The sequence below is a fragment of the Scardinius erythrophthalmus genome (genome assembly GCF_964197995.2).
Source record: "Scardinius erythrophthalmus genome assembly, chromosome: 6".
NCBI lineage: Eukaryota > Metazoa > Chordata > Actinopteri > Cypriniformes > Leuciscidae > Scardinius > Scardinius erythrophthalmus.
The window spans coordinates 26,848,656-26,858,635 of record NC_138226.1 but is presented as its reverse complement, the minus strand read 5'-3'; positions in this window follow the sequence as shown (position 1 = coordinate 26,858,635).

Sequence of the window (9,980 nt, the reverse complement as noted above, 5' to 3'; positions counted from 1 at the left end):
TGAGATTGCTTTCTGCTTGTTGAAAGTCCTTCCATCAAATATTTATAACCTTTTAGTGTAGTTTCAGACAACAGTGATGTGAGCCTGTAAAACATAATACATGCCCTCTTTGAACATTTTCTGGAGGTGTAAAGAATTATACAAGCATTGTATATCTTGATTGAATAAAAAAGAGTTTTTCAGTCATTCATGTAGGCTACATTTTCTCATGCATTTCTTTTGTTAATGGTAATTATTCTCATTTAAAGTATAAACAATATCAATATGGTCTATCTAAATTAAATTTACAAATGTGCAAATAAACGAAATCAAGCATGATGAAGCATGTCATAAAGTGCCATTAAAAAATGTATTCTAATATAAATTGTCACATCTAAAGGGATAGTTCACCCAAAAATGATTTTGTCATCATTTTCTCACAAAAGAAGATATTTTAAAGAATGTTGGTAACTCCGGTCCTTTGACTTAGTAGGGGAAAAAATACTATACAGTACCAGTCAAAAGTTTGGAAACATTACTATTTTTAATGTTTTTGAAAGAAGTCTCTTATGCTCATCAAGCCTGCAGTTAAAAAAAAAAAAAAAAAAAAACAGTAATATTATGAAATATTATTACAATTTAAAACAATGGTTCTCTTTTTTAATATACTTTAAAATGTAATTTATTTTTGTGATGCAAAGCTGAATTTTCATCAGCAAGTACTCCAGTCTTTGGTGTCTTATGATCCTTCAGAAATCATTCTAATATGCTGATTTATGATCAATGTTGGAAACAGTTGTGCTGCTTAATATTTTTTTTATAACCTGAGATACGTTTTTCAGGATTATTTGATGAATAAAAAGTTAAAAAGAACTGTATTTATTTAGAATAGAAATCTTTTGTAACAATATACACTACCATTCAAACGTTTGGGAACAATAACTATTTTTTTTAAAAGAAATTAGTACTTTAATTCAACAAGGATGCGTTAAATTGATAAAAGGTGATGGTAACGATTTATATTGTTAGAAATGTTTTTATTTAGAATAAATGCTGTTTTTATGAATAAATGCTGCTATACGTTTTACTCATCAATGAATCCTGAAAAAAGTATTCCAAAAAATATATTAAACAGCACAACTGTTTCCATCATTGATAATAACTGAGTATCAAATCATCATATTAGAATGATTTCTGAAAGATCATAAGACACCAAAGACTGGAGTACTTGCTGATGAAAATTCAGCTTTGCATCACAAGAATAAATTACATTTTAAAGTATATTAAAAAAGAGAACCATTATTTTAAATTGTAATAATATTTCATAATATTACTGTTTTTTTTGTTTGTTTGTTTTTTTTTGGGGGGGGGGGGGGGGGTTACCGCAGGCTTGATGAGCATAAGAGACTTCTTTCAAAAACATTGAAAATAGTAATGTTTCCAAACTTTTGACTAGTACTGTATATGGAAGTCAAAGGACCGTAGTTACCAACATTCTTTAAAATATCTTCTTTTGTGTTCAGCAGAAAAAATAAATTCATACAGGTTTGAAACAACATCTTTAACCTACTTCCAGAAGTTTCAATGTAGCACCAACAGAGGGGGCACGTGTATCTGTTCAGAGATATTTATTCATCTACGATGACGCTTTGAAGTGGTATTTCAACACCAAATTGTCCAAACAACCTTTTCGGACTTGCTAAAATCTTCATTCATAAATGTAGGTATTTGGAACATTTTTTCAATGAATTGGCTGCCCTGTAGCTTTCTATACCCCTTGTGCAGATTTGTTCATTCATGTGTAGCCTACTATTACTTTATTTCATTTATTTGTTTAATTATTTTATTATCATTAATATTATTTTTAAAGTAATTATTTATTTAGCTTTTATTGTCTTTACATTTGGATTTTCAAATTCAACCACTATCGCATGTAGGCCTACTGTTATTTGTTAATATTGTTGCCTTGATGCCTGTTTTATTGGTAAATTTAAAAGGGACGCTTTAGCGACTGTTTAAAAGACCATTTTGGGTCTTTTAAACCGTCACCGTTACATCCCTGCAGTTGCGCGAGCATTGGTGTATTGAGGTGGCAGGAAAACAGGATTGAAACCGGGCGAAATTTCTCGAGCCTTTGAAAGTCAGAATGCTCATGTGCTGATGCTGCTCATACGCAGGAGGGCAGTAGTGCTGCAGTGTCTCGTTGTTCAGCCTGTTGAAAACCCGATTCTGAAACCCGGACCTGTGTGCTATTATAGCCTTGCACCAACAACAGATGAACAGAAACAGTATTTGTATATAAACTAAGGTTTCTTTACATCTCATTAATGACCATTGGTCTATGCCTATTTAGACGAGCCTAAAAACATTCGATGTTCCTGAAGCGTGTCCTGTTTCAGCACTAGACAGCGCCAGGGAGAACCGAGAGTCAAAACTTTACTGTGACACATATTTCCTAAAACAAATAAGGAAAGTGCGATCTTATATTCTTGCTATAATTAAACACATAGAATCAGTAAAGCAATAGTAACAACTTTATTCTTTCCATGTGGTATAAAGTTCCGTTCAATAAAGTGGGGCTGTCACATTTTGGTAACGTTGATATACTCCGCTCTGCTTTTTAAAATGTATTATTTATGTTTTATTATTATTATTGCAACGTCCTCTAAGTGTTTACAACTTTGCATCAAAGTAGAAAAGGCAGAAATGCAGCATCGACCTGCGGACCACATTCATCAAGCAAGGTAATAATAACACATAGCCTTTTGTTATATTCTTGGTATTAAAAATAGCCACTGTTATTTAAAAACCCAGTGTAATCCAGTAAAATGGAATACAGAGTTATAATTCATTAATACCTTAAGCCTGTAAAGTCTGAAATAATAGTCAGAAATGTAAAAACAAAACGTGGGGGGGGGGGAATCTAAAGAGAGAGAGAGAGAGAGATTGCATTTGTGCTTTATGTTTTGTAAATGTAACAGTTTATTGAACCCTTATAATTAGTTTTTTTTTTTTTTAAGAGAACGAGAGATAGAGAGAGTTTGCATATGTGCTTTATGGTTTGTTAGGATCAGGCTTTTTTGGCTTATTTACTACAATATGTGAGAATATGGAGGAGGAGGAAAATATGGAGGAGAAAAAGATACTTGAGGAGGAAAAAACACCTCAGTTTTATTCAGAGTAGAAATGTACAAATTTGGTGCAGTTGCTGATAATTATACTGACAAAAAGTAAGATGAAATTCTGATACCTTATAATGTAAATAAATGAAATCTTTATAACAGCATAGCAGACTTAGATCAAATGTATATATCAGTTGTCACTCTATATCTCTCAGTAATATGTCTTATAAGATGACATTTAAATGCTTAGTTTTATGATCAAAGCTCTGGAGTTTTCATTGCTAGGAGCAAAACATGCAGTGTAATAAAATTATGATTGAGAGATCGCCAGCAGCCATATCACCCTGTAGCCCAAAACTGGTTGCCCACTGAAGCTAAGCAGGGCTGAGCCTGGTTAGTACCTGGATGGGAGACCTCCTGAGAAAAAACAGGTTGCTGCTGGAAGAGGTGTTAGTGAGGCCAGCAGGGGGCGCTCACCGTGTGGTCTGTGTGGGTCCTAACGCCCCACTGTAGTGACGGGGACACTATACTGTCAAAGAGCACCGTCCTTCGGATGAGATGTAAAACCGAGGTCCTGACTCTCTGTGGTCATTAAAAATCCCATGGCATTTCTCGTAAAGAGTAGGGGTGTAACCCCGGTGTCCTGGCCACATTCCACACATTGGCCCTTACCAATCATGGCCTCCTAATGGCCCCCTTACATTGAATTGGCTCTATCACTCTCTCTCCTCTCTCCACCTATAGCTGGTGTGTGGTGAGCGCACTGGCGCCGTTGTTCTGTGGCTGCCGTCGCATCATCCAAGTGGATGCTGCACACTGGTGGTGGTTGAGGAGAGACCCCTGATATGATTGTAAAGCGCTTTGGGTGTACAGTAGTACATATGAAAGCGCTATATAAATACCTCATTCATTCATTCATGTACCAATAAATGTTCCTCAATGTATTTAATTTTAAACTCACATTTTAACATGATTTTTTTTTTCTCTGAAAAATTATGTATGGTTAATCAAATTGCTCCAGTCCAATAAATTATCGTCTTGAAATATTTACTAACAATTTGTTATTTTTACATATGGTTTAGATTTTACAGCAAAAAGACAAGTATTAGGCTAGTTTAGGTGCTAAATAGGAAAAGGATGTACCGCATGCAGTTAATTTTGATATTCTACTGGCCAGAATTTTGAGATCGCAATAGACGTGAAGGACTATAATACATTAAGAGCTCGCTCAAGTACTGGGGAGCTAAACCATTTAGTTCTTTGTAAGTAATTAGCAGGATTTTAAAATGTATAAAATGTTTAATAGGGAGCGCATTGACAGAACCGGGCTACTTATGGTCATACTTCCTGGTTTTGTAAAAACTCTAGATGCTGCGTTTTTAGTCTCGCCGTTGCCAGACCTGACGGCAGAAGGTTTGGACTCTTGCTGCGTTCCAGTCCAAAATTGTCATGCCCTTCACTTGCTAACTTCCCTCCGTCTCGTTCACTCGGATGTACGTCATTGCGAGTGCCCACTACTGGCGGAAACTGCAATGGGCTGAATTTGAATGTCCTAAGCCCTTGATCACTTGGAATCAGCTGTGTAGTTGATTTATTATTTACATTTGTTTTCCCTTTAAGAATTTGTTTAATGCAGCATCCAAATGTATATATGGTGTTTGGGTTGTTTTCAATAAAAACAAGTAATAAAAACTCAGTGAGTGTTTTAGCGCAATTTTCTGACGTCATGGGATCACAACACTAAGAGATAGTAAATCTTTTTATGTTTTTTATGTTTTTTTTTTTTTTTTTGTGCGTTCCCGAGATTAGACCTTCCTTAACATAATGCCGAAAACCCGAAGTCTCTAGGTGGTCTGGTTGAGGAGGAGATAGAAGTGCAAGATTGGTGCGCACAGACAGAACAGAAATCATGAGTTAACAATCGCAATTTTGTCCGTTGGAAAATTGCGCTAAAAAAATAGAATTAATACAGTATATCATAGAGTTGTTTGTTGTGGTGGTGATTAGACGAGATATGTGGTTACGTCACAATCGTACTGCATTGTGGGAAATATAGGTGCCTGAAGTGTACATATGAAGTAGACTCGCTCCCTCGGTCAGAATCGAGGGAGCGAGGGTCTGTCCATATAAACTTCCCTCGTCCACTTCATGAAGTGGAACGCACTTCAAAATGGCGGCAGGGATTCCCCCGAGGGGAAGTGCTTAGGGAAGTTCGCAAGTGCATGTCTAAAAGTGGACTGGAACGCAGCACAAATTGTAGCTTTTCTTAGCGAAGGACCGCCCAAGAGGACGTTTGACTGACATGTAACGCAACCAATCACGGTTCGTTTTGTGCCGCATCAAGTTAAGGGGCGTGACATTATAATGTCGATGTCCCTACAGACCGGTGTACATCTAATAAATTAATCATTCAAGAATGTTGTGCAAGTTTACTGCAACAATGGAGCCGCAAACTTTTGGAAATCCAGCGTTTAGTTGGGAAATCCAGGATGGTAAGCGCTCATTGTGACAGTTGTAAACACAGTGGCTTTCTTCTTTCATGAGGGGTTTTGGTGTCACGCAATTGATAAAGAACGTGAAACTCACGTCTCCAGGACATCCTGTAGAATTCAACCAATCAGATTGTGACTTCGAAACTCCTTAAGTGTTTCTAGAAAAGTGTGCCATATGCATCCAGGGGGGTAATCTATCAGCCGGAAACCGAAGCTTCCCCGGGGGCCGCCATTGATTAGCAAACCATCACCTGCTGTTAGCATTCCATTGACTCCCATTCATTTTGGCATCACTTTGACAGCGAATAACTTTACATCTGAGGCATTTAAAGACTCCATTTGTCCATTATTTATTTCTAAAGAAACACGAAAATGTATAAAAGGCTCCATTACCTTGTATCTTACGTTATGGCCCCGTAGAAGCAGTTTTTGTAAAAATAGGCTAACGATTGCGTCATAACCATGCGACTCTCTGTCGCACAGTAGAGAAATTACCGTATGGACAGGAGGAGAAGCTTGCGGGCAAGCAAGGGGGGACGTGGAGGCAAAATGACAAAATAATTAATACTTAGCAAAAGTTGCTCCTGCTCCTAGCTCATGGACACCTCCTACTCACACTCTCCGCCTCTGCAAGTTTCGGAAGAGAATGATTCAGATTTCTCTTGGCACGGCTACTAGAAGACAGACGGGTTGCTCACGTCACATCTACGGCGTCAAGTTTAGTTTGAGTCTGCGCAGTACGCTCAGCCATCAGGAAGTTAGTGCTTCTAATTGACTTCACTTTTCTTCCTTGAATCCAGTGGGGTCGCTGTGTCCATTTCTTTTTCTGTCTATGTATGCATCAGACGTTTAGCCAACGGTCCTTGGGCACATCTGAGGCTGAGACTACTGCGTTTTGGACCAGCTGGAGTTTTTTTTATTCTGCATGAAGGGCAACCACCCAGTAGAGCATTACAATAATCTAGCCTTGAGGTAATGAACACATGAACTAACTGTTCCGCATTTGTCATTGATAGTATATGTCGTAGTTTAGATATATTTTTAAGATAGAAAAATGCAGTTTTACAGATGCTAGAAACATGGCTTTCAAATGAAACATCCATCAAGTGTTAGACAGTATTCAGTGACTCCCAACCACGTTCTTGGAGCCCCCCCAACACTGCACATTTTGCATGTCTCCTTTGACTGACACTGCCATTTCAGATCTTAGGCTGCGTTTACACTTGCCATTAACATGCGACCTGTATCCGGATGTTGTCCACATACCGGTACACATTGAAAAGACAAGTGTAAACGCGCTTCTGATCGGAATGTTATCCGATCAGCGTGTCCAGGTTTGGAAGTAGTCGAGGACGCATTGTGATCGTATCTCAGTGTAATGTAAACGCAATCCAGCCATCGTGTCTGCATTCACAGGTGGACGTCACACGAAACCCCGCACTGTCATATTCCCCCTCCTCTCTCCAGGAATTGCTGCACCTAGCTGTGTGGTTTTGCGATACAGTTGAGTGCGAAGTACATCACAAATATACTGAAATGTTTGCCTTCGCAGTTCTCACCCGAAAGTTGCAGAACCATTCATTTTCTGTAAAGAACGCACATTTTACCCTTCACAGCTGGCAACGTTCTCAGACGCATACGTTTCTCTGTACCGTTTCCACTACGGCATCTATCCACATTATATTAGTACTTGCAGCCTCTTCATTCTCCTCATTTTGCGAGATTTGTAAAATGTCCCCCAACTGAAAACTGTTTTTAAAAGAAAACCCACCACTTCAGGTCGACTTTGCACCAGAGCCATCCTTTTTTGTTCGCGGGAATACGAGATCCGATCTGTTTTCCAGATACAGAAGCCACTTGATGTGGACAGGTGTAAACGCACCGTGTCTTGATTGGCTTATGATCCGATCTGCTTGATCAGATCACGGTGATCGCATGTTAATGCCAAGTGTAAATGCAGCCTTTGAGTCACTAATGAGCTGATGACCTGAATCAGGTGTGTTTGATTGAGGGGACATGCTAAATGTGGGGGGCCTCCAGGAACGTGGTTGGGAACCACTGCTCTAGGTTATTGAAAGCAGGGGTATAATAATAATTAGAAACTCCGTTTTTCAGAATTTAGTAGGAGGAAATTACTAGTCATCCAATTTTTTTAACAGCTATGCATTCCGTTCATTTTGTGAATTGGTAAGTTTCTTTGTAATGTCATGCTTCCTAATGATATCTCCTTAGGGTAGCATATACAGGGTGAAAAGCAATGGTATTGAGTACTTATGGTATTCCTTACAGAATTTGTGATCTACATTTCTTCATTTAGTGCTGATAATGGTCAAGTATGATTTAAACCATCCCAATAGAATTCCACTTATGCCAACATAATTTCAGAGTCTTTTCAAAAGAATGTTGTGGTCGACAGTATCAAATGCAGCACTTAGATCCAGTAACACTAATAGAAAGATACAACCACAATCGGATGATAAGAGCAAATCATTTGTAACTCTAATGAGAGCAGTCTTAGGACTGTGATAGTCTAAATCTTGACTGGAAATCATCACAAATGGCCTACCATTTATTTCTAAAAAGGAACAAAGTTGTGAGGATCCTGCCTTTTCTAGAATTATTGACAGAAAGGGTAGATTCAAGATCAGCCTGTAATTGACTAATTTCCTGTGTTTTTTACTCCAGGTAGGGGCCAACTTACACCTCTTTTAATATTTGACATTTTGTCAACTGTCACGGTTCATGAATTCACTGTCTCTTCCTTGTCTCGTGTGATTGTGTAGTGTGTATGATTAGTGTGGGTGTGTCCTCTGATTACTACTGATCATCAGCGCCAGCTGATTCCACTCTACTCAGCTATATATTCTCAGTGACTGGTGTTTTGTGTTGTTGGATTGTTGTGGTGTTCCCGGTGTTTGTGTGGACCTGACCATCTCTGTTTATTCTTGAATAAACGTGATTTGACCTGCTTTTGCCTTCTCTCTTTCTTTCATGACAATAACAACTAAATTAGCTAATGTTTTCATTTATTTCCTATAATAGCACATCATCCTGCACATGCTAAACATATATACACACACACACACACACACACACACACACACACACACACACACACACACATACATATATATATATATATAAAACAGCTATCCACATTAAGACTTGGTTTTCCTGCTAAGAAAAAACCTTAAATACCCTGCAATAAAACAATAAAACTCACTAGAGAAGATCTAGGAAAAAGAGTGTAGGACACAGACTAGCCCAAACTTCTCTCCTTGCTTATCTACAAGAAACTCATCTTTGGTCACCAAAATTACATATTTAAACTTTTTTTTTTTTTTTCTGAAATTGATTCATTTATTAATTAATAGCTTGAATGTAACTCTACACCCTTTTAGGGGAATTGAAATGCAAATTAGCCCCGCCTCCACTCACTCACACCAGCTCAGAACACCTGGTCCCATCTGTCAACTTTACTGTATAGTAAACGCTGCACGGTGCAGTGGACATACTGGTTTAATTTAGCCATACTATGTGTTCAAACCAGAAACTGATTCAGAAGAAGAAGTGGAAGAGTGAATTATAAAGGCTTGAATACAAGTCGATGTGTCATGTGTGGCTCTCTACAACGTCGGACACATAACAGTAATTAATATGATTAGCCTTTTGCTTGACTATGTTATCAAACAGGAAATAATGTGTTGCTAATGTTACGCAAACTATGTTCCCAACTTCCCATTCACCATTCTCAGAGTCAAACAGCTGCCTTAATGCCTTCTAACAATCAACATCATTAGAAACGCTTTGAACAACTCAGACGTCAGTGTAGAAGCATTTAGTTCATCATAAAATGGTAATACATCATATGCATAATTCACCCACTGTATTGCTAAATGTATAGAGACTCCACTGCTTCAGAGCATAGTAATGATATGCTAAAGCCCGCCCGCAAATTTATGTGATTGGTTACAAGGTAGTTTGTGACGTAAGAAACACAGACAGCGTTTTTTTGAGTGTCTTTTTTTCACTGCAGAAAATTCTCAGCAATGGTGTTGACTTATGAATTTGCCCATGGTTTGTCTTAAAGCATATTAAAAACACAACAGACATATAAACAACATTACAAATAAAAACTTGATTAAAAAAACAACAACACTTTTTTCTTTAAAAGTCATATAGGCCAACCCTTTGGGGATAAGACAGGTTGGCAAGTATCCTGGCCTAACCTAAATTGTCTTAAGAACAATGGTGAGAAAAACATAAGAACAATATTCAGAAGAAAATAGCAATAAAGAAGTTTTTTATTTTTAAGAATGTTTCGTGAATCCGGTCATATTGCAATGCCTAAAATTAGCCTATTTAATAATTAAGTTGAAATTGTTTA